This window comes from Ciconia boyciana, chromosome 2 (assembly GCF_034638445.1).
Source record: "Ciconia boyciana chromosome 2, ASM3463844v1, whole genome shotgun sequence".
NCBI classification, from domain to species: Eukaryota; Metazoa; Chordata; class Aves; order Ciconiiformes; family Ciconiidae; genus Ciconia; species Ciconia boyciana.
This window is the reverse complement of record NC_132935.1, coordinates 4,363,580-4,389,551: the sequence shown is the minus strand read 5'-3', so window position 1 is coordinate 4,389,551 and position 25,972 is coordinate 4,363,580. Positions and strand designations below refer to the sequence as shown.

Here is a 25,972-nt window from a genome sequence, read left to right as displayed (position 1 = left end):
TGTTTATGTTCATTGCCATGAAGTATAGCTATTTGATTTAGTTTCTGAATTATATTTAAATAAACATTCTAACTGACCTAGCAGTGATGCATAGCCCATATTTTAAGTAAGGTGTACGATAAAGAAACCAAAATTAAGAATACCTTCTTAACACCAATAATTAATAAAATTAATAAGTCTTAAGAATACCAGAGGAATACTGTTCAGCCAATATGGCTAAATCGGTGCTTAGAAGGGTTGCACTGATTTCAGACCATAACTACAGAATTTAGGAACACAATACAGTAAGAGCTTCCACAAACAGTACTTTAAGCAAAGTAGGCGAAAGATACCATTTAAGAGTCACACCTTCTAGGAGAAATACAGGTAATGAACAGACAGCACTTTGGCCAATACAGTATTTAAAAACCATCCGTTTTAGAAAATTTTAGTGCAGGTACTATGATTTAGACAGCTGGTTTATAAGCAGCCCTGCAGAAAGCCGGTGGCCACATTTATGAGCAGCTTGATCAGGACATATTTTGATTTTGGACTATGAACGAATGCTATTTTAGTAATGTGTTTTGCCAAGCTGTAACCATTAGAACTGGCAGGATAAGATATTTACTGACACCCACACTAAAATAATAAGAGGCTAACAAGCGCTTGGCAGTTGGACTCAATACATAAAGACCTGCTAGCAGGGAAATATTTAGAGGACACAGACCTCTTCCATTTGTGACTTTGTACGAAACACTTGGCAAAGGCTTGTCAGAATTTGGTACTTTTACCTAATTTGGGAATGACTGTCAGCCACTCTCCTCTTATAGGATGCACAAGCTCCAGCATCCATGCCATTTTAACAGCATACATCTGGACCACCACAGGATGAGACTTGCAGCAGTTCCATACCAAAGCTGAAGCACTTTTATAGACTGCAGTTGTATCGGTGCAATCACTACAGCAGTTCTTACAGCTGACAGTCACAAAATGGAAGTAAACTCATCTCAGTCTAGGTTTAGTCCTGTTGCATTCAGACAATTTGATCATGCTCTGTCAGTCCATCAACTTTTCCTGTATGCTTGCTGCAAAATATCCAGCTGCCATCCTTCAAGGGAAGTTTTACCTATGACCTAAGGAATCCTTTAAGGACAAAGCTGCACTGTGAGATGGGGCAGATCTCATCCATGCAACTGTAAGCATTATCATATGATCTAGAGCATAGATCTTGTGCCCCTTTAAATCCCCCCAGAGACATTTTCCAGGGGCAGAGTGGTTAAGAGGAACCAGCATAACGGTTTTGTCAGCTGCACTATAACTATTTGTTACAAGCCAGCCGGGACTACCACAAGCAGGCCATGCAGGCAGTAGAGATGCTAACTTACATTTAACTAGCCTGAATATTGGTTGGCCTTATGAGCTATTATCCACCCCCCTCCCACCCAAACAGAACAGCAAATGCTGTTTGAAAAGCATCTAGTCTCTCACAAGCATTTTCTGTTGGAGGTTACTACCAGATATGCAGCCTTAAATTATCTAGAACATCCTCAGTGTTTACTCACTCTTACACATGCTGAAACATCTTTTCTTGAATGTTTGTAAGGACAAAATATTTTTGCAATACTTTCTACTGGACTAGGCAGGCTTTTTCTAGTAGGAGAGTTTCTTTGCATAAAAAGGGTATTTAAAGCCAACAAATCATAGCCAACATTCATTTAGTTGTAAGACTCAAAGTGATCGACTTGAGTCATTTTCTAGACAGAGGGTTGCTGGCATAAAGAATGCGGTAGTGAGAAGTTCAGCCTATACAAGCATGATTGATTGTTTAGAAAACAAAGCTAATCTAGTGGTTGTTTCTTTATGCACAGCTAATTGCATACCAGCTAGAGTACCTTTCGAGATCATTCTCAGAGGCAGAATGAATTTGTGGTCAGATAGTATCACAGATATTTCTGTAGGTAGGTAGAGCTGCTTTAATACTTGCAGGCACTGAAAGCAGCATATGGGAGGAGCAGGACGATGAAGGAAATGCCAGAATTTCAGTACACAGAATAGCATGATACTTCAGTGCAACAGCTGAGTTGGCAGGTTGTCCTACTAGACATCTAATATCCTCAGAAAGACATCAGATCCTCTACTCTGAAGTACATTCACTGGAGCCAGAGGACAAGCAATAATTTCTCATTCTGTTACCCTGGCTAGATCCTGAAGTCTCAAGCCAAGTGGGAAATTCAGCTGGGAGATACAGAAATAAGTAGCAACCTGAACACCTGACAAAATAGGTTTGGTTTTGTGCCTTTATTGTTTAAAGAGACACCAAAAGACACATGCAGTTAGTGTAAGCCATCTTCAGAGGAAGGAAAATAAAAGGGACTCCATAGCCTATAAGAGTATACTGTCAATGTAAATAACAGCTACAACTTAAATTCAGGACCCCAGAACTGGTCAAGTGAATATAGATGAAGGCTTTGAGCATCTCCTTTACATTTTTTTAAAATGCATACCAACTACAGCTTGAAGAGTAGCAAGTGAAATTTCTTGACTGTTGATTTGAAGGATAAATAGGAATAGCAATGTCTTGCTCAGAGAAGTCTTTAAGATTAGTCTAACACACACCTAACACTAAGGGACCTCCTACCTCAGGGGCTGTATGGCTATTCACAGAACAGAGGAAGAACTGACCAAATTTAGAGCTGATAAATGAATGCTGCCTTTAATGCACTGAAGCTATCTGCTTACCCATCTCAACAGTTTGTCAGGAACCTTCTCTAAACTATTAGACCATTCTCAAGTAATAACACCTAGCAATAGCATAGGCTTCATGAAGATAGTTAAATAGCTCCCCATTCATCTTCTGTCATCCACACACCTTTATTATGCTTCTTACAGTTTGTGGCTGCACCACTGACTTTTCCTCATCTTGCTCCCCTTGCATTCAGTCTGGCTTCACCTCTGCTACTCTGCTTGTATGGTAGAAAAGTTACTGGTACAAGATTTTTAGCCTCTACTCTTTGCTCTGGTTTAATCTTCTTTGTGGTTCATCAGAAGCTGTTGAGAACAGGCATACCACAAGCTAGGGCATTCAGCTCTTTGCTTTAAGCTTTCATTGCTTTCTGTTCTCTGATCCTAGAAGTATAACGGATGCAGAGCCTTCTCACTGCTCCTCTGGAAAGCTGAGCCTGACCTTACAGTATTCTAGATGTTACATTTCCAGCTCCCCTGATCTGTCACTCCTGATCAACTGTTGGTGGCTTCTACTTGGTATAATATACTAATTTCTCCATTTTTCAAAGCTGACTTTGAGAGTCAGATGAATAAATAAATGTTCATCTTCCAGGAGATTATGACAACTGCCCACAGCAACAACCCAAGGAGCATCACTAATCACTTGCAGGGGTCAGATAAAGTATGATGTGAGCACACACACACTTGGTTGAAGCTGTTGGGTGTCTTTGACTAGCTAAATTTCAGAAAGGGATTCTTTATTTCTGTGGTGCAGGGGAAATCACAGGCTTACATCTGTGGGGGAAAACAGGACAGTCATAATTCCTAGAACAAAGTGGTGAGTTGAAGTTGCAAAACAAAAGTCAAGTACTTGAATGAATACTGCATATTACCTAATCTCATATTTTCAAAAGAGTTTTAGGTCTTCAGACTATTTCTTTAAAGAACTGGTCTACTTTTAACTGAATACTTCCTCTTATCAGTTTATTCTGGTACAAGATAGTGGCTTGGCTTCCAACCCAGTTCCCATGAAGATAGTTAACACTTACAGGATTCCTTTCTCTAACATCAGAACTAGCTAAATCCATTTATCACACATGGAGTTGATAAGGGATAGCACATTTGCCCTTGAATTATTTTTCTGCTTTGGGCTGGTTCCCTGCTTGCAAGGTATTTATAGGCAACAGTTTGTTGGAATTAACAGACTTGTCATTCAGATTAAGGAACAACTTTACCATGTACTTGACTAAGTCCTTGAAGAGCAGACAAAAAGTTGTTACCTTGATACAGTGATGTACATATTAGTCCTAAGTATTCAAAGTGTTACACCTGCTCAAAGTATATGGCTGTTAAAAGCAGGCAAACCAAAAATAGCAAGTGAATGAGGCTTTGAGCAACAGGTAGAGTTACTGTGGTGACATTAATTTTGCCTAGAATGTCTAAAAAGCCTGTTGCAGGTACTTTGGCATACTGGATGGCTTGTTATAGGCCTTCTCTCATTGCAGTTAGTGACTTTCAGAATCAATTCTAGACAACTGGAATTGCCTGAATTTGGTCACTCAAGAAGTCTTCCAGGAAAAACCCTACTTTGAAACACATGAAGGTTTTAATAAATTAGCAGTTATGTAGGATTTTACAGGTCTTATTAATAAGCAGTAGTAGGTGCCATGCATCCCTATACTAAGGCTCTGGCAATCTTAGACAAAACCACCACAGAAGTGGGTAGGACACTCAGATGGACTTGGAGAACATGACAGCTTCCACAACTTTTGCTATGAAGAGTAGCTGACTCCAAAATAGTATTTCTAAGTGGCATTTCAGGAGCTTTCTTGTGTTAGTCCAGAAGTATCATCAGCTCATGCGCTGAGAGTAGGCTTACTGAACAGAGATCTGTAAGACTGCAAAGGACAATCTGAAACAAAAACAAAAAACCCAGCAAATATTTATTCAAACACTGCTCCTGCTAGCAGGTTAACTAGAGAAGGGTTACACATTTTTCAATAAGACCTGTGGATTATAGTAAAGAGGTAGAACCCAACAGTATCCTGTTGAAAGCATATATTCTTACTTTTGTCCTAGTGTTATATATATAAGGATCACCTCACATGACTAATGATTCCTCATCAAGCACAACAACATTCAACCCCAACACTTCAGTGAACAAAGCATGCTGTATGTAAACAGACTGAGCCAACTAGAAAAAGCTGGGGGAGGAAATAGAAAGGAGAAGAGCCAGACAACATGACTACAAATCTGAAGGGCATGAGATTATTCTACTTATTTAAACAGAGGCTTGACAGTAGGTTTCAAATGTAAAAGCTGTTGAAAGGACAACATGAAGTGATCTCTCCATCAGAGAAGTAATGATTGGCCCAAGTTGTAACCAGGATTATAGCATATTCTCTACATGCTATCAGTAACAGAAGTGGTATTATCCATCATGAGAAAGACAAAAAGCAAGTTCACTCCTTCCTTGCCACACTCATTGATAACTTTCTCATGGCTCTAGAAGCTGAGGTTGCTCCTTGCAATTCTTGCATCTTCAGTTGTGAGCACACACACAATTGCCTAGCTACCAGGTTCCATAAAGGACATTTACATGTCCTGCATGTGTAGTTCCACACCTTCAGCAATAACACAGGAAGCTGAGGAATAAAACTATTCAAGTCTTGTAGCTTGTGAACAAGAGAATACATTTAGTATTTGACTAACAAAGATCTTAAAGTTGATGCAAGTTACTGGTCAGCACACGGATGTATATGACATCTCCCATTTTAGTCACTTGTCAGAGTGAGGAAGCCCTTAGGGTGAAAAATTTCATGGTTGTTGAAGCTTATTTTAATGAAAAGTGTAGCTTGCCCTTCTGGGCTGTATTTTATTTTGGCAGCTTTACTGAGAATGCTGTGCTTAGTCATTTTACTTTCCCAATTATGGTACCAGCTTATGCAATAAGCTAATGTGTTTACTGTTTGAACACTCACCTGCCAGATTTTTGGGAGGAGTAAGATTTGATTAAAGCAATAAGCAGTTAAGGATAACTTAAATGTTTTAGGTTTTAAGAGCCTAAATAGATTTGAAATATCTTAAAGTTGCTTTGTGTAACAGTCAAGATTTAATAGACAAAACAGGGGCACCACATCCCTGTTATTTAAGTGAAATGCATTTATTATCCTGTAAGAGCTTTAAGTTTGTTTTTCCAGTAGCAAATTTCTAAGTTTGACATACTTCCTCTACAAAAATATTTCTTCAAAATAACGGGGCAGACTTGTGACTCACGAACTTCTCTGGAGAAGTACAGATCACCATATAGTAAGATAGCCATAGTTCAAAAGGTCACTGCCATTTTGTTTCAAGCCTTTAAGCCAAAAGATACTTAAATTTCTAAGTTGCAATTCCACAATAAAACAGCTACGATGTGACACACTACTATCCTTAGCTTGCATTATGGCTTTCAATCAAGTTGCAGTTAGTTTAAGTTAACTTAATTGGGGTAGACAGTTAGGGGATAACAAATTATTGATTAACTAGGAAAAAATAAATCCTGCAGGAAAAGAATTCATGTGGTACCTGTAAAGTCCTCCCTACTTATACACACTGCAGTTTGCATTGACTGCAGATAAGCCAAAAAAGTTTTGGCTAAGAAAATTCTCAGCTCACCTTCCTTTGAGGACTTAGTATGCCCTTGCTCACCACTCATCATACATGAAGTCTGGAGAAACAGGATGAATACAGAATGTGCAACTATATCCTGTATTTTCCCTGATGACAGAATACTTGGCCTGTAACAATAAGCTTCAACCAGGCTTAAACCTTCCCTGGCATGGAATGCAAAACTCTGCAAATAAATTGTTATTGGCCTTCAAAACATGGAACTGAAATTAGCATAGACACAAGTTTCCCAGATTCAGTACAAAATATTTACTCCAGTAAACTCAAGTTTACTTTAGGACACACATGGGATAACATACCCAGCCATCTGGGGAGGATCTTGAGTGGCCTGATCCCAGATTTCTTTGCTGGACAGAAAAAACTGAACAAGAACAAAAAACTGAACACATATGTGCCTTCTCACATGCTTTCTATTAAAGACTTCCTACCATGAGGAGCAGGTGTGACTACCATTTGCTGTGATTAAGCTGGTTTCAGAAGTGGTGGTAGTTACACACTAAGCCATACTCCAAATCCCACTAGATCATGAACAGTGGACACTCATCTGTCACTTTTTATACATCCTCCCCACATATGCTGTGAGTGAAACTGTGCACCTAACTGATGAGAAAAGCTACCCAGACTTCCAGGCTTTCCCTGCCCAGTCTGCAATTTAAATCTGTGCCTAACCTTCTAAGTAGAAGTCTGGGGAATGCAGATCTAACATTAAACTACAAGCCCAGATATAAACAATTTGAGATATATTCATTGGTCATGTAAGCCTTCTATATTTTCATTCTTTCCTGCAACCTTGGAAGGGTGACAGCATTATTACAAGCCTAAATCCTTTCAGATGCAAAAAGACAGACTTGCGTACCTTTAGTCTTAGCTGCTCACAAACAACTTAGAGCTACAGTTTGTCCTGTGAGGCTAATAAATTAGTGAAGGAAAGTTCTGGGCTCTTGCTTGCTTTATCAGATACAACGGAGCTGAGAAGTTTCCAGCCTTGGCTTCCTGGTTCACTCTCAGTCTAGTCCAATATTTTGAAAAGTTTCTTCAGCAAAAGCCAAGAATTGGCCAGTATTCTTATTGTTATTTGAAAGGTATCACTGTTACCCAGACAATTAAAGAGGAAGTTACTTAATCCCTACATCAACAGTGAGCAAGAAAATGAAGCACTATAATAGCACTAGTATAGCCACACCAGGTAAGAATTAGAAAGGATGCTGGACAATCATTGAAGCAAAAATAAGAGATCCATTTTTATTTAATATTTGTCACCAGCAGGCTTCCACTCATTTTCCAAGTTACAGGTAGATGCAATATTAACAAACTGAATGCTGCTACTGGAGATAAACAAAGTGTTGCTTTCATTTGCACAGTACTTCCACCCTGACCACACTAATTTAGATGCAAGATGGCCAGTGTATTGCACAGTGGAAATGTTATAAATGCAGAACTGAAGTATTTAAACACATTAACATTAGACTCTGCCCTTATTAGACAATATACCCTTAGTATTAAAGCTTGGGGAACTATTACCAAGACTTCTCCTAGAACACCTCTCTAGGTCAGAATACTTTTTCAACCACAAAGCAATTTTACTGAGAATGCTTGAAGCACAGAACTGCAGCAGCTTTCTTATTCTATTTCCTAGAGGCAAGATCTCCAAATCATTTGGTCTGCAGCAATTTCTGCATGTAATGTGAAGTCTTATTCCCCACTCACTTAAAGAATTTGTCTTTTGTAAGCTGTGGTATATATTCTGTCTTTGAATATACAGTAATTACTATGTATGGACTTAAAGCTTTGTCTAGTAGGAATGTTTGACCATGGGCCACTTACCAGGCTGTGGCTTTGTCAGTGGAAAAGCCCCTAAAACATGAAAGATTGGCGAGTGCCATCAGAGACACATCAATTACTAAATTCTGAGCAGGCAGTATGAGGTTGTGATCCGCAATCAAGGCAACTTGTTGTCAAGTTCATTGAACAATCTTGCAAGTGAGATATTTAGAAATACCTACACAGACTCCTTAAAGCCACCCAGACAGCAAGTCTGTTGACCAAAAGCTTCTGAAAGAGGCTGAAGTTAAGGGAACAGTGTAGGTATTATTGTACCAATGATAAATTTAGGCATTCATTACAACCAGTTATTCAGTAACCAGCATTAACACAGAACTGGAACTGATCTCTTGGAAAGTGTGTTAGTTTAGGAGCATAGTTAATGAGGAAGAGAAAGCTGCTAAGTGCAGCTCAGGGAAATACTGTACAGTGTTGAGCTGCTGGAATGAGCTGGAAGTTTGTAGTCTGGTGAACATACATGTTTAGTAGTTTCCAGTTACTGAACACTGGTGGGGTTTTTTTGTAAGTGTAGCTTTCCATGAAGTGACTTCTGCAGAGGTAGGAAGATGCAAAGAAATCTGTTTAAGGAATACAGAGTCAAGTTTATACTGAACATCCCTGAGACACATTAGGTTTTACATAGACGAAGTGATATTAATTAGATCTAGCCATGAGCAGGCTAAGAATACCCCAAGACAGACTAGTAAGGCTCTATCTTAAGTCATCACACCAAAGACTATTACTTGCCCACAAGTACATTCTACTGTTCCTAACTCGTAAGTGAATTACTAACAACTTAATATCAAGCCCACTAGATGAATAGGCATCTATGGAAGATGCTAGCACAAGATTCACTGGATGGGAACCCAAACCCTTTTATACATAGCTTAACTGGGGACTACTACACAGCTGAAAGGCCACGGTAGATATACTTTCATCTAGCATTCCAGTCCAGCTCATATGCATACAAAGAAGATTAGAGGTCCCACTAGCACTATAGGGTCAAAAGGCTTATTTTCAAATGGTATCCTGAATTGTCATGCAAACTACCCCAGAGTGACCATCTGGAAGAGGACACGTTCTATGGTTCAATGCCATTTCTCCAGCAGACAGATCTACTACTGTGCAGCTGCATATTGAGTTTTGAACAGACCATACCTGGAAGATGACAAACTGGAAAGGTGATTATAAAGCAAAGCAGAAAAAGCTCCAACAGTAAGGCCAGCAATAACTGTAGGAGCATGAAGGGTACAGATAACTGTCAAGTCACTCCCCTTTTCAGCCTACTGAAGGAGCTAAATGTTTTGACTTTTAGGCTGTGACAACCAACATGAATGGCAGCCAGAGCCACACAGATGCTATGATGTTGGAAACAATCAGGATAACTCCTGCACTGAGAAGCAAGCCTTTTCCCTCTCTACACTGAAGTCAGAAGCAGAACAAGAGCCAAGAAAAAGAACAAGAACAAACCTACATCACAAGCCGATTCCCCCAGACACATTTCAGACAGCAAACAGGACATGTGCACTAGATGTGTTAGTGTTAAAGCAAGTTGTGCATTTGTTTTGGGTTATTTTTTGAACCCTTGGGAGTTAGCTGGCCAGCCACACTACTCTAAGGAGCAATAGTTCAGACTGTCAAATCACTCCTCTGGGAGTACCCAGAGCCAGGCTGCACAGGCCAGTGTAGTTGCTCAGATATTCCCCTCAGAAAAGGGGAGGAGTATTTTTACCCTGCATGTGTGCCTTCTCCCCCCCCACAAAAAACCCCTGAAGCTCTTGTTCCCTGGAAGCAAAGATCCAGCATCAACACTACTTTAATAGTTGATTCCTGTTCCTCCTATTTGTACTCCCATATGATTGATAAGCAAGTTGCAGGTTAAACAGCGCTCAGATTAAGTATATTCTGGAAGACCGCTTGCTGCATGTAAGTGATGATAGGAAATTAAGCAGCATAGAAATCTGACTGTTCTGTAGTTGTTGCTTGTTGGGTTAAGCCACTGGTTTCTGGATGTGGTCCAGGAAGACTGATCATATATTCAAGGACAGAATGAAGACGATAAGTGTGACATGCAGTTGTGCTTTTACAAAAAGAGTGCTTTGGGTTCAGCCCCCAGTTAGATCATTTATTTATCTGGCACCGAAGGGTGATAATGGCTTGTTTTCAAGTCTCCAAAATAAATGAACTATACTTCATGCAGAAGTAGTCCAGGCCAGCCAGCAGAGGATAGAAAATATGCAGGGTCAGCATAACACTGGTTTCAATTTCAGTTACAAAAACATTAGAGCTCTCATTTAATACAAGATGAGGAAACTAGGTTCTCTCTCCACTCTGCTAAGAGCACCAGTCTTTCTCTCCCCAGAACATTGATAAAATCCACCTAAGATATAGTTTAGCAAAACAATTCAGGAGTAATGCTTTCCTGCTGCTGTTTACACACTGCTAAGATTCTTAAAAGCATCTTCAGTCTATTCCTTAGGGCTGAGTTTTGTTTACCTCCTACTCTTTTATGCCTTGCTACATGAGTAGCAGCTATTGACTGACAATTTCAGTCTTGCAAGGAAAGTCAGTCTCAGCCCACTCCCAGAGCACCTCAGGCCCCTAGATTAGTCAGTCTTCATATAACACTGCAAAAGAGACTGCTAGTCAAGCCTAAAGTGTCAAGCCAGTCAAGTGTCCTAAAGCTAAAGAGACTAGTTTAATATCCTTCATAGATGGGAGTCCTGGAAAGCAAGTCTTCCACAGCTCTAACTGGATTTTAAGAGTTTTATTAGTTGTCCATGTTGTGGAGACCAACTTCCCATCACCTATATATTAAGATTCATGTTCAAGCAGACTACATGCCAGTAAGAGCCAAACCAAGGTCAGAAGCAGCTCCTAAGCCAAACCAAATCATTACCCAATGAAAGCTTTGCATCCTGATGCTTGCCACAGTCACTCACCAAGAGCAAGTTTGATGAGAAAACCTGGCTGCTTCTCCCAAGTTGCTATAATGCAGTATGCCAGCCACAATCTAAATGACTTTACAGCACTTGTTGGAAATACCAGCACTAAGGGGCTTTAGTTAAGCTACTGTGTGCCAGTTTCCCTAAGATGGCAGTTCACAGCACACAAACCACTCTGACTCAGACGCTGCAGTGCTGTGAATCCATTGCTGAGATGCCTGAAGTTCAGCTTTTAACTTGAGGCAAATTCAGTCTCCAGCAACTCTATCAGAGATCTAGATTTAATAGTATGAACTCAGCTCTTTTTCATGCAGAGTATCTTATTCCACTCAGAGGCGTGAACTGTGATACAGAAGCAGAACAGAATAACCAGCTTATTCAAGATAGCAATAACTATTCAGTGCTGGGATTCAAGAGACCTTCCCACTCCCAGGTGGAGGACATAATATCCTTTACCAGTGGAGGTTTTGGGTGGTTACTCTAAGTAGGGCTGTGACCCAAATGAAAGATGTGTGGGTAACTGATAAGCTGCTGACTGTAAAACAGTCACCTGACCAGCAGCAGCTTACCAAAACCATGTAAAGTCTTTAGTTCACAGCACAGAGCTCCACAGCTTAACAGTGTCTGCTTCCAAGCTTGGTTTCCGGGCTGTCCAACATCTCCCATCTGGAAGGTGACTCTCAAACTGAAACACCAGCTATCTGTCAAGCTATACACAGGGTGTCACTCACCCTGACAGCAGGCATTCTGCTTCAACTTTCTGGCAGCTGGATTTGCCAGAATCATTTGTATTTTCTGCTTCTGTATGGCAACTTAAATATACAGCTCTGCTAAAAAGTTTATTGGACTCAAAGCAGTTACTAGGCAGGAATAATGCTCTGCTTAGGAAAAGTATTGTTTCAAACACTCATATCAGTTTAGTGTTGGTATAATAAGCCAAGTGACAATCATTGCACTCTGTATTCCCCAAGTTAACCACACTGTTGAATGGAAGCTGTTTAGTAAGGCTGACAACGTGCTACAAGTTGAAGGACCAGGAGCTCTAACAGAATAGTTATCAAATCAGTTAAGCCTTCTCTAATGGAAACAACTGCACACACAGGTATGCCATTGTCAGTGTAGTTTTGACAAATCTTATGCCTATAGCTGGACTAGGGCACAGCCTGGGACCTTGCAAATATTACATGAAAAGGTCATGGGAGCAACCCTTGCAAAACTAAAATGCAGCACAAACAGTTCTTCATGTTACCAGTTACTCTGCAAGCTGCTAAAGCTTCCCCCTCCATCACATGACAGCCTCATCGCTTCCACAGCAGCTCTCCTGGCAGATCAACTGGAAAGCCCCATTTCAACTTGAGTAGCTTTGCCTCTTTTCAGCATGCTTTTACACTAACCATCACATTGTAGTCAGTTTGAAGTGCAAGCAAAGCTTCTTATCTCAAGCATGACACCACTGCATGTGCCTTGTTGCTCAATGCATACTGCTTCATCATTTGATGCAAGTATTTTAGGGTGGCTTCTACTGTAGGAGTAACAGCAGAGGTAGACTGCTAGTTAAGCTCAGAGAGAACCACCCATCATAAGAAGCTGCAGGTGGCAATGTGAAAGGGTTTCACTGCTTTTGCCCAACACAAGTAGAGGTGCTCACATACTGTGGGCAAAACTGGCTACCTTCTCTAGGAATTGAAGCTTGAAGTCATGAGGTGTTCTACTAAGAACAACAGCAGTACATCAGAGGCAGAGTTTACAGATAAGCTACTGTGTAAAGGAACTGCTTATTGTTTAAATCAGTGTCTGCTGAAACTACAGAAGTGTTACATGCAACTGTATTCACAACCACAGGCATTATCTAGCAGCTCGTAGGTCATTTCAGCCATCAGCTTCCCACCTAGGCATTTATAAGATGCCTCTCAAAGCTTAAGCATCTTTTCTAAGCTACTCAGTTGGCAACACATTTTTACTTCAAGAAGGTTTTTTGAATGTTAGATGCAGTTTCACTGGTGAAATACTCTGCAGCTACCATTCAATGTTAGTATTCTCATAGCTTTTAGGAATGATCCATCTACAACAAGTTTATACAGGGATAGAGGCAGAGCCCACACATTCCAGCCTTAGCACACAAACAGAGCAATATTAAATTACCAAGACCTAACGTTCTAGCTGTCAGTGAATCCAGGACTGGAGTGAGTTTAAAGGTAATTAACCTCTGAGGTCACAGCTTTGTGAGATGGGTCCAAATTCAGACTGCTTTCTCTAAGCTCCTCAGAGCCTGTATTTCCACATGGCAGAAGAAAGGCAGTTGCTTCAGAAAGCTCCTCAAACAGGCTACATGTTTGCTTTGGTTTAAAAGTTTAGGTCCCATGTACTTCAACACAAACATGTGTATTGTTTCAGAGTTACACCATGCTTCCTTGAAAGCCACGTAAATATTCCACTTGTTTTGCTCCACTGAAGAGGCACATGAACAAAATTGCACTTCATGAATTTTGTTGTAACATGACACAGAAGGAGCAACAAGTTCACCAGCTATGTCAGTCTTCCAACCACCTTCTCACCACTAATGAAGGACACCTCCAGCAGAAGACATCCTCCCTTGTCAGCTTAAGCCAGTACAATACAAGTGTATTTAAAACAGACTGAATTGCTATGACATTTCAGCTTTGAGGGAGAGGACTGCTTTCGATTGCAGGCAGCCCCCATAACATCCAAACAAGATCATGTCAGCAGATACTGCTCATTCCTTTCTCAATGACAAACTCCCAGAGAGCAGCAGGTTTCCACAGGAGTTAACAGGCATTACACAAGAGGGTTATCTATAGAACCATATGTTTTCAATTTTACTGAAGATGCCTCAGTCATATAGTTGAGTGCAAGAACTGCTATCATTTCCTTGCTCAGAGGCACAAGCCAGCCCATGTAAACTGGCCTCCGATATTACAAATAGCTAACTAAAATAGAAGTTGTTCCACTGATCACATCCATTACATCATGGAAATTGTTATTTTGTCATGAAAATTCCCTTAAATACCCAATTTAATCTCATTAATACAGGAATGAAGCTCTCACTTCCAAGACAGCAGCTGCCACTACCTTTGACAGACACAGGAATTCATAGATGTTTTCAGATGCCTCAGACTACTGGATGCAGTTTTAGTAGCTTAAGGTAGCGTCAGCTTTTCAAACTTACAGTAAAAAGTACTTCTGGAAGCATTTATAGCCAGAGTGTCAACTAAATACCTTAATCTGTTATCTGAAGCCCTTTTCCTTATTTAGGAAGGGAAAAATTAGGCCTGTTGAACATTTCATCAGTCCACTATAATCGTTAAACAAACGAAGCGAGGAAGACCTTATCTTTTGCAATACTGACATGGGGGAAGAAGGCATACACAAGCTATGTCAGTGCAATCACATCAGCAACCACTTCTGCCAGATATTTACAAAAAAGCCTGACTTCTAGAGGAAAACAAAATATTCACCAGCTCTTTCTTTGAGCTCAAGTGCCTGCTCAAGCCATATTTCATTAAATATTTTAGTAGCACTGTCTGATCAAGGCAGTGGAACATGACATAATCATACTGGAGCAGTAAGAATGCTGTAACAGTGCAGTTTCTTCTCATGAATCCTCAAAATGTTGCAGTTATCTGTCTGCTCTGCACTTAGTGTTGCCTGTCCCTGTAGGTCCAGTTCCTGTAACATCTCTGCTTTCCTGAAGAAGAAATTACCTCCTCTGTCCAACATTCAACATCCTGCAATATCTTTCCTATCCTTTCCCATTTGCAATTCACTGCATTAGCCAAGCTCTAGCAACACTGATTCACTCACTGCATCCAGTGCCAAGTCAGAGCCTTGGCTAGATCTTTTCTTCCCCTCCTGTTTTCCTCTATACATAGAGAATACTGGAGGCCAATCACTACAACAGAAAACTGCCCCACAGGGAGAGTATTTTTCAAGGTCAAACACAGTTTCTGCACCTGATAAAGGTGCTAAATTAGGGCATCTTAGAGTTGCAAATCACTGATAACATGATCTTAAGGAAAATTGCAGCTTTCATGGGAGATTCAAGAGTTAACTGCTAAGTAATTTCTTCCCCCAGTACTCTCCCACCATCATATCAGACTAGGTGAGGTGAGACTCAACTGCTTCATGGTAAAGCATTGAGATCAGGTTACAGATTAAGTGTGGAATTATTCAAATGGCAGACCAGTGAAGTTTAATAGTCTGAAAGTCTACACTAATTTCCATCTTTGGTCCCTTTGTCAAGTCCCCTTCCAGCATACTCACCACCAATACAAGCCCAAAGGGACACTTGGCCACCTCTTATCCTATCTTCACCTCGTTAGGACTCACTATCCCAGACATTCCCTCATCCCTTCCCAACCTCTGCAGCCCCACTTCTCCTTTGGCCCAATCCCTCACCATAGAGCTCAACCCTTTTCAATTTCCACCTCTGCAGCCCTATGTCTTCCTCATCTCACTCTCCCTCCTCATTTCTCATCCTCTTCCTCGCCTTCACCAGCCCCTCATCTCACTCTCCCTCCTCATTTCTCATCCTCTTCCTCGCCTTCACCAGCCCCTCGTCTCCCTCGCCCCAAGCCCTTCCTCGCCTTCACCAGCCCCTCGTCTCCCTCGCCCCAAGCCCTTCCTCGCCTTCACCAGCCCCTCGTCTCCCTCGCCCCAAGCCCTTCCTCGCCTTCACCAGCCCCTCGTCTCCCTCGCCCCAAGCCCTTCCTCGCCTTCACCAGCCCCTCGTCTCCCTCGCCCCAAGCCCTTCCTCGCCTTCACCAGCCCCTCGTCTCCCTCGCCCCAAGCCCTTCCTCGCCTTCACCAGCCCCTCGTCTCCCTCGCCCCAAGCCCTTCCTCGCCTTCACCAGCCCCTCGTCTCCCTCGCCCCAAGCCCTTCCTCGCCTTCACCAGCCCCTCGTCTCCCTCGCCCCAAGCCCTCACCCCACAGCTCCCCAACCGCTCTTTACCTTCACACCCCACCTCCTCACTCCAGGCACCCCTTACAGCTCAACACCCCCCCCCCTTCCGAGGCCAAACCACCCCCCGAAGCCCCTCGCCCGCCGACCCCCTTACCTGCCCCCGGGTCTCCCCCTGCACCCGGGACCTGCTCCGTGCGGCGGCGGAGGCGGCGGTGCCGGGGGGTGGCCGCGGCGGGCGGCGGGGAGGGTGGGGGGGGAAGGAGGGAGGGGTGAGGTCACTCACAACGGCACGAGCGCGGCAGGCGACACCGGGCACCAGCGGCCGCTTTATACCGGGCTCCTCGGAAACCGTCTCCCGCTTCCGCTTCCGCCCCCTCCCCGCCCCCTCCTCGCGCCGGGGGTCATGAATATGCAGCGAGGGGGCGTGGCCCGGGGGGCCGCGGGCGGGCGGGGGGCGTTGCTAGGGAGACGGGCGGGCGGGCTACGGGGGCGACGAGGCATCCCCCCAGGGGCGGGGGGCGCGGGCGGCGCTCCCGCCTGAGGGGAGCCCGGGGGAGCAGCGGGCGGCGGCCGGGGACGGGTCAGGTGTAGCGGCCGTTCCCGCTGCCGCGGGAGGGAGGGACGAGCCCGCCGGCACCTCTCCCGGGGCTGAAGGGGGTTTTCTGGCCGGAAAGTGAGCCCGTTGAGTCGCCGAGCGGCGACCTGAGGGCGGTTGGAGGCTGCCACCTGATTAGCCCCCACCGAGATAGAGAGCGTTTTCCACAGAAACTTGGTGGCGACACGGCCTGGAGCCCCTCTCCCGACCGGAAAAGTTGTGCCAAGTACAGCTCCAAACGTAACAACTTCGCAAGTGCTGGAGCGGACGCCCTTCCCTACGTGAGATACTGCAAACACGTCAGCCCCAAATTGTCGAAATTTTCCTTCATCATGAGGAAAAATAACACCTTTTCCGCAGGTTTGGCCACATGCGAGGTGCCATCCTGCCTCCCCACCTGGCCTCTACTGCACTACACCCGCTGGAGGCCATGAGCCTCATCTCCACAAGCCCAGCCCAGCACTTTAATGGGGTGTGCCAAGCCAGGCAACCATCGCCTGCCCTGTGCGAGGGGGCAATTAGCATTCGTCACGTCTATGATATGCAATGCTCAATATACAACGTGCTGAGACCCCAGGAAATTAAAACGCTTTGGTCCTGACTGCAGCCATAGTCCTGCCACATAGTAAGCACCCCTGCAAACTTGCCATAAAAGATGACATTTTTTTAGCACAGGCGTGTGGTTTTTTATTCCCAATTACTTACGTCTCCTAGCCTTAATTGTGCTGACTGCATTGGGCAGGGTAGCGTAATATTTAACTTTCATTACTTACATAAACTGGGGATGCATAAAACAGTGTGTGAGTGGCATGTAAAAATGCATGTTACGTTGCATAAGTGTAATTGTTTTGTGTTTCTTGACACGCCGTTAACTATATATTCCAAAACAATTTTTTTTAATTGTGAACTTCTTTCTCTGCAGCTCATGAATAAATAAACCACGAAGCATACCAGACTTCAGAAAAAGGAAAACCACAGAAGGCAAAATGGAAGAACTGTACACATCTACGTGCTATTAAAAAACAATATGAATCTTGAGTCTAACAAAAATACTGCAATTGCCAGCCCTAAAGAAACAAAAATAATGGCATTAATCTTTTACTCTTAAATGCTATTATCAAGATGTAGTTATTTTTAGGCTAATTCAGACCAGGGACTGAAAAGCATGTATGACCACAATCATGCACAACTCACTAAATTAACCGTCCTATGGTGAGGATTCCCAAAGTCTATTCAAAGAATGATGAGTTTTTGACATACTACTGATGTTTATAAATATTGTAATGACCTTGCTAGCTTTTTGAAAAAAATGTGGCAAAATAATTCTCTTAATTAGCCAAATGGTAAAGTTAAAGCTACCATACTGACAACAGCCCAGTGTAACACCTACTCTTGACAGTAAAACAACATGCATTGTATCACAACTGAATGTACGTAGTATAGCTTAATAAAACATTAAAGTTTATTCCACAGAAGAAACAAAATATACCTATATTTATAGTAGTAGAAAAGTCTAATGACTTATGGTAAGAGAAATGATTTCAGTGACTTTAGTGGAAATTATATGAGACCCTAACACAACCAAAAATACCAAGAAGGGATCTCAAGTTGTGGTGTAGTTACAACTTCTAAGATGTGCTTCTTATCCATAGATTTGTGGCAGCCTGGGCTACCTGATGTTTTGACAGCTCGCTTTACAATAACTGAAAAAAAATTTTGTCCTTTCATTGCCTGCTGTTGTGGCGAAGTGCGATCCTTACCTCGCCCTGACATTTTAGACCTGTTCCGGCAATGTCCAGACATGTCCAGACGTGTCCAGATATTTCTCCATTGTATTTCCTCATGTTATTTTTGCTTGAGAGTTGTTAACTGTCAGCCCTTAGCTGAGCCTAGAGTCAGAAAGGGTAATTTTCCATAAAACAAACATTTTAGTTGAAAAAATCCTTTTTTTTATAATGAGAGTGAGGGGGTGGAAAAAAAATCCAAGGAAGCAGTCCCACCTTTTCCCTCTGAGGTTCTTACTCAACTCCAACTATTCAACCCATAATAAATAAATGCATTCTGAAGTCTTGGCAGGGGAGAAATGAGTGTCAGTCAAGACACTGATGTGCTGTCCAGACGTGTGCCACGTTTGCGCGGGAGAGGGGCTGATGTTTGTGGGACTGGGAGAAAAGCCCCTAAACTGTCGTTGAGAGGGAGGTTGGAGACACGCTCTCCTTCCCGGCGTTTGTGAGGATCTACCTTCAGCGGGTCCCTGCTCAGCAGGGTGGTCTTTTGTGAGTCCTGTTCCTCAGTGCGACTCTAGGCAATGTGTAGTGAGTTGAGGCACTTCAGTGAGAGCTTTCCCTAAAGAAAGCATCCGGAAGTCACCTTAAAATCTCTGTATGACTCTTATTATGCATGTTTCCATTTTGTGCATTGTGTATTTGGAGAAACCCCCAAGGTACTGATCCCTCACTTATCCTTGCTTCCACTGGTTTGTTTGGCATGCAGTACCCAAGGACTTTAAAAAAAAAAATCTACGGGACCTCTGATCACTGGAGAGCAATATCCTGATCTAAAAGCCTTGCCCTCTGTCTTGGCATAGAAATTGGAGTAAGGGGTCTTCCCTATTTAGCGAGATATATTAATTAACCAGATGGCAGGATCATCAACAAGCTGCTGTGAGTTCTCTCTGCTCCATTTCACAGGTACTTGGCTTACAAAATTGTTATGAAAATTTACCATCCAGCCAAGCCAAACAAACAACACCCCCAATATGATTTTACATGTGTGTCAAAAGAAATAACTTGCCGCAGGCAAAGCGGGTGAAGGAATTTTACGAGGCTGCGTCTGATCCTCCCTCTCCCCTCCCTCAGACAGTTAAAGAAATGTTTGTATGATGAAAGGGGTAAGGGAGCAGAGGACAGCTGGTTAGGAATTAATGAAATGTTTGAGCATTATCATGCGATAATGGATTTAGCTGACTATTTGCCAGTGTTCAGATCTAGTGTGAATTGCTTTATATGAAACGCGGGGATTCCTAGATTATCCAAACCTCATGAGACTGCTGCTGCTCCTAAACCCTTGAAAGCTGTGACTTTAAAAAAAGGTAATTCTTCATCTGGATGGACGAAAGCCCATGAGATTGTTTTGACTTGCTTTCAGACTTAATGACGTTTGACACAGCCAACTCTTAGAGGTGTCTCCTAATGGGGAGTGGCCAAGGGTTTAGGAAGCCCAAGGCTAGACTTGAAGCCAGTCGGAGCACCCAGAAGCCCAGGTGAGGTCTCCCAGCCAGGACACTTGTAAACAAGCATGAAGAATGAGTCTCAACTTTTACATGTTTGGCCGGTAACGTATCCTCGGGGTATCTCTCACAAAGGGTGAGATATCTGATGGGAAACCAGTGCTCTGGGCTTGAAACTGCTGTTTATCCTTCTTCCTCCCCTCTCCCAACATATGCTGTCATTAAACTGGAACTTCAATGGCTGTATAAAATGGCCCTTGTCCCTTGATGCATTTTTTTTTCCCCCCTAAAAGCATTGGGATGCTTCTGGTTTCTGCCTGTTGGATGAGGCAGAAAGCCAACCAAAGATATTTTGTCTGGACACAGACAAGTCATGGACAGCAGGATACTGCGTGTGGGTTTGTGACTGGGACCCGGACAGGCAGATTTGCTGGTCAATTTAGATTGCATGTGGTAGCCAAAATTGACTTTGAATTCTGAGGGCCAAATGGCTTCAGACAGGATCTGCAGATATAGAGCGCGACCCACCCTTTGCCCTGTCTCGCGCCCAAAGTTTACCCATCTGGAGACAGTTGGCTCATGTCACCCTACAGCAATGTCAACAGCCCTAAGCAAACAGGGTGGTGCAGGTGCAGGGTCTCTTTGCCTTTCTCCTGGGCTGAAACCTGGAGTAAAAGCAGTAGCTATACCTTCCCATACCATCCCCTTATGGAAAATGAACGGCTCATGGTGGAGACTCAAGCTGATAGCAGTTACATTGGCAAGATGCTCACAGAGGCTGTAAGATGTGTTTGCTGCTGCTGCCACTTGTGAGGTCTCATCATGAGTTCATGCCTTGAAGAATGGGAGTTCCCTATCATTATTTTCCTGGTTTGCACAGCTGAAAAGTGGTATTATTTGCTGCAAAAATTATCCTGCCTCTTGAATTTATATGGTCTATAATTATCTTCACAATAAGACTGCGAGGAAGTAAGCTCCAGTGCAGTTTATAGTTGACAAGGGATGACTTGACAGGCCTTCAAGAACTGTGGCTTTCAGTCCTCACTTAAGTGCCAAGAGCAGTTAAAATGCTGCTAGAGAGCATTTGAGAACTGCAGGGCTTGTTCAGTTCAGTCACTTCTTCCCTTGCAACCGAGAGATCAGAACCTCTCTTTTTTTTATGTTATTTACTCTTTCTGTTTCTCTCCACTTGGGCAATGACCTGAGATTAGTCAGTTTTCCTTCCGAGCTGCCTCATATTAAACCATGACTATGATGTTTATGAGGTTTCCATTGCTGCACAGGGATATTTGTACTTTGGTCTCTCTATTTTTACTCCAAGCCAAATTGAGAAACTGATACATTTTCATCGTATTGGATTTGCAAAGAACCAAAATGCTGAACCAAAGCCTGAAGTACAGGAGGCTGTTTGAGTCTGAGATGATTTTCAAGTGACTTCATTCACATTAGCCTTACCCTGGTGAAAGCTGGCCAGTATTATTGCCCGTTTACACTAGCGAACACAGAAAAAAGACCAGTTAGTTTTCTGGCTGCACAGGCTCCTCCAGCCTGCCAGAAAGCCAACTTTACTGAAGTTTCACCTGAGAGATCCTGGTCCTTTAATGCTTTCTCATAACAACACAATGTTTCGTGGATCAATTTATAGATGATAGCCAGTTGGGCTAGTCCAGTGCAGAATAAAATATCATATTTTATCTGGTCACAACACAAATGCTTAGTCTATAGCTCTAGACACTAAAACATGACCTCTAGTTAACTGAGCATTTGTCCCTATTCACACTGCCTTCTTGTTTTGCAGCCTTTAACTACAGCTGGATTTAAACTACGCAGGTGTTATTGGGTACATCTGTTTTCATCACCCAGGTGGGACCTGAAGCCTCTATAGCCTTCCTGGAGGACTCGCTTTACTCTTTGCTCTGCTAAGGCCTGTTACAACCACGTGTTGTGATTTATCTCATCTCTCCCCTTGCCTAATCGGTCATATACCTAATCAGTGTTTGCAATATTCTGGGTCCCAGCATAGACAGGATTTCAAATTGTTTAGCCCTGTGTCATCAAAACTGCATCTGCAGTGTTCTCTGTATTTTTGGAAAATCCTAGGAAACAACTCAGAAGGAGCTACACCTAAGCTAGTGACTTCTGCAGCTATGACTCAGTGTTAGCAGAGGTCCACGAGCGGTCGCAAAAATAGATACTGTTGTGCTGACTGTATTCAGGGTTTTTTGACATTCCCCTGAAAACATGAGTAACACTCACCTGGGTGATGGAAAAGCGAGTTGGATTGGCACTGGTTGGCAACGGGATGGAAAATTAGTATGTAAAGAACCTAGTGATTAAGATAATAAAAACAATGTTAAGAGTCTTAGGTGAAGCCAAGTTTTATAGCCCTCGAGCTTTTAATTGTGAAATTGTTGGCTCTCATTTTGTTTCTGAAATAGAAATCTATTTAAATGACTTAAGCAACCCAAATTTCAAGAATAACCCCGAGCAGAGTGTTGTTGTAGTTGTGACCAAGAAACTGAAATGAATCAGGTGAATACTTTTTATTCTAATTGCTTGAATTTCCAAACACAACCAAACAACTGCAGACCCTGAAGTGTTTCATATGGAAGCAATTCTAAACTTTCAGGAAAAAATAAAATGCATTTCCAAAGTCCAAAGTTGACTGGAGTGGAAATTAAAATCCCCAGCAAAATAATGAGATGTTTTTAGGGTTCTTTTAATCACTTCCCCCTACTAAAAGTTGGATGAAAACTGACAAATTCACAGCTTTTGGAATTAAAACAGTTGTGTTCAACAATTTTTCCCTTTTCCTAGAACTGAATATCACCCCAGTCATCAATTTTCATGCAGTGTTTGATTTGGGGAAATCCCTCTACCTGAAGCACAGTGTGAATACTGCACACTGATCTTCTTGGGGTCTAGTTTCACTTTACAGCTAAAATGACTTAAAAGCTAGTTTCTCCCCAAAGGAGAAACTTTTCCTTTCCTTTTTGTCCGCTGATTGTATATGCTCAGGATGAGCCAGTTCATCTAGCTGATTTGGTGGGAGACCCTACATTAAAAAAGGAATAGCTTTCTGCTGGATAAACCATGCACATTGACTCACGCGACAGTCCTAAACCTTGTTTCAACTTGCAGAGGCTGGCAGATAATGGTCAGGCCCTTTCACATAATATTTTCTCTCCCAGGGTATCATAGAATCACAGAATAGTTTGGGTTGGAAGGGACTTTTAAAGGTCATCTAGTCCAACCTCCCTGCAATGAGCAGGGACATCTTCAACTAGATCAGGTTGCTCAGAGCCCCGTCCAACCTGACCTTGAATGTTTCCAGGGATGGGGCATCTACCACCTCTCTGGGCAACTTGTTCCAGTGTTTCACCACCCTCATTGTAAAACATTTCTTCCTTAGATCTAGCCTAAATCTACCCTTTTTTAGTTTAAAACCATTACCCCTTGTCCTATCGCAACAGGCCCTACTAAAAAGTCTATCCCCATCTTTCTTATAAGTCCCCTTGAAGTACTGAAAGGCTGCAATAAGGTCTTGCTGGAGCCTTCTCTTCTCCAGGCTGAACAACCCCAACTCTCTCAGCCTTTCTTCATAGGAGAGGTGTTCCATCCCTCTGACCATTTTTGTGGCCCTCCTCTGGACCCGCTCCAACAGGTCCAGGTCTTTCCTGTGCTGAGGACTCCAGAGCTGCCTGCAGTACTCAAGGGTAAGTCACCCTCCAGTTCCCACTTCTGACCCCTATGAAAACAGCTGCACTTTTCAGTTCCTTCTCAAGCAATTTCATCATCTTCCTCAAACACTTCCTAGATCTTCCCAAGACTACAATACAAACTGCTGGAGGGGGACCCGGAGGTGGCACTGCTCTTTTGTAGGGCTGTGTGTATGAACACTGTGCCAACAGCAAAGAAACCAGAGGGGTAATAGAGACGTGCTTTCCTGCTGCTCTTCTTACTTGGGCAATCCTATCAGTTCAGCAGCTTCTTTTCTTATTTTTAAAGGGAACCTGGTGACTAAGCTCCTAACTTAAGTACCTCAAAGATCCCGGGCTGCTTTGGCAGGACCAAAAGTTTTGTATTGCTGTTTTTTTTCTTCTAGTATTAGTGAATAAAATGTAGCAGGGGATATTTTCTGAATATGTCAGAATATAAATAAAGATCCTTTCTCCTTGAATGGGTCTTTCTCCTTGAAAGGGTCTCAGCCCATTTTTCTGGAGTGGCAATGCGTTTATGCTGGATGCAGACAGGTGCTCTCCATAAGGACATCTTACCACTCACCTGGGCCAGAGCACAGAAAGATGACAGAAGGTCACAAGGTGACTATTTGAATGGAGATTATGTGCAACCTTGAGAGCAGACTCGGGAGATTACGGCTTAAGATAAAGAAGTTAATAAAACTGAGAAGAGAGAAAGTTCCTAGCAATGAGGTTATTTGGGAGGTTTAACTAGCTCCCCAGGGAAGCACTGTTGCTGCGGAGAACTTTGAGAAGAGACCAGGAGAAATGTTTTTGAGGAGTTTGAATTTTTCCTGTCAAGTAATCAGTTGTATTTCTGCAAAAAAAGGCCTTCCTCAGTCCCAATTAAACAAGAACTGGCCTGAATGGATTCCTCCGAATTTGAACGAAATACTTTTTTTCCAGCTGGCAAAAGTTTCATGTATTTTCCTCGCTCTTTTTTTTTTCCCTGTTAGTGGTTTTGGTCAGACCAGAAGCATATGTTGCAGAATCTGCCAGAAAAAATGTTTTCACAATTTATATTTTCTTAAATGCCTTTCAAAAATTGCCAGTCAGCGCCCTTGGAGACAGAAATCCTCTCTTCAATGATACAACAGGTACAGAGCAGACACCAGCCACCTCCCATTTTTTCTTATCATCTGTCAGACCCGAACTGGAGACCTGCTGGTGCTGGCTCCATAGTTCACTCTGTCTTTCTCCTCCCTGCTGAGATGCCCAACAAGCCCATGACGTTGCCTTTAGAGGTGTATTTTTCGACCCCTGATGAGCAACACTGTTCCTCATGACCTCTCAGTGTGGTCTGGTGAGGCTGTGGTTAGAGTGTGGCTGGAGAAGTTCAGAGCAGTTCAGGGGGGACTACGGGGCACTGAACTGAGCTGTAATTAGATTGTTTTCTCCTGATAGATAATGACCTGTCAGATGGCCTGCTCCTTTCATATTGATCTTCAATCACCCTGCTGCACAAATTCTTCCTCTTCTGAGAGAGGTATGTTTTGTAGGGGATGTCAGCTTTATGTCATCCCTTCTGCCTTGTTTTGAACTTCACTACCCAGAAATGAGAGATGCTGCTGTACTGCTTCCCTTTCACTCCCTTCCCTCCTCCCTGCTCTGCTTACTGCTAACCAAGTATTCCCGTAAACCATTTCTTCTTACATGTCTGTGCCTTGCTGTTGACTGTAAACTTCAACCGGAAGTTTTCCTGTGGTTTAAGTAGATACAAGGTCTCTCCACCATGTGGATTTACTCATATCAAACACCACAAAATCCATATTCCAGATGAGCCATTTGCAAATCTCCTCTTCTAAGCACTTATTTTAACAAACTCGCAGCATTTCAGCCGCTCTGTGATTTTGATCTTCCTCTGAAATGCAGCTGAAGCCAAGAGGTTTAAAAGTTGTCAGGAAAGGGGGCATATTGTTGAGCCAACCTCACATCCTTAGAAAACTGGTGTAAAATTCAGAGACAGGGACAAGCCTATAAATTGGAGTCCCCAATATTTCCAGGGTTTGGAGGCAGAGACTGCATTTGCACACCTAAAGCTGTGTTTTGCCCCAGCCCTCTGAGCTCCGTCCCAATTCTGTGCTTGAAGCCAGCCCCAGGAAAACTTACAGCTGTTCAGACCTTTGCTTTTGATCTGTACGTGACAAAAAATACAGAGCTGGTTGTAGCAGACCTCTGGCAACCATGCTGTTAATGACAGGAAGAAAGTGAAGCTGTTCAGCTGATCCATGACCATTTCCAACTCAGCCCGTGATACATTATTTGAACCGCAAAAAACTTCAAAAAGATATCACGCATTGCAGGGACGGATATTCCACCACCCGTCTCACTGGTGGTTTGCATCATTT

The 25,972-nt window shown here is 42.9% G+C and overlaps 1 protein-coding gene across 2 annotated transcripts in view; it reads right to left on the bottom strand.

Annotated features, from left to right (window-relative positions):
* SLC45A4 (solute carrier family 45 member 4) overlaps positions 1-16,418 on the bottom strand; it is a 70,334-nt gene extending 53,916 nt beyond the window's left edge. The window contains exon 1 of one of the 2 annotated variants that reach the window (XM_072851818.1): positions 16,344-16,418. The gene's annotated coding sequence lies outside the window, so the exon portion shown is untranslated. Of the gene's footprint in view, positions 1-16,214 lie in introns of both variants that reach the window. The other variant, XM_072851817.1, reaches the window with a different exon arrangement.
* Positions 16,419-25,972: the final 9,554 nt, after the last annotated feature.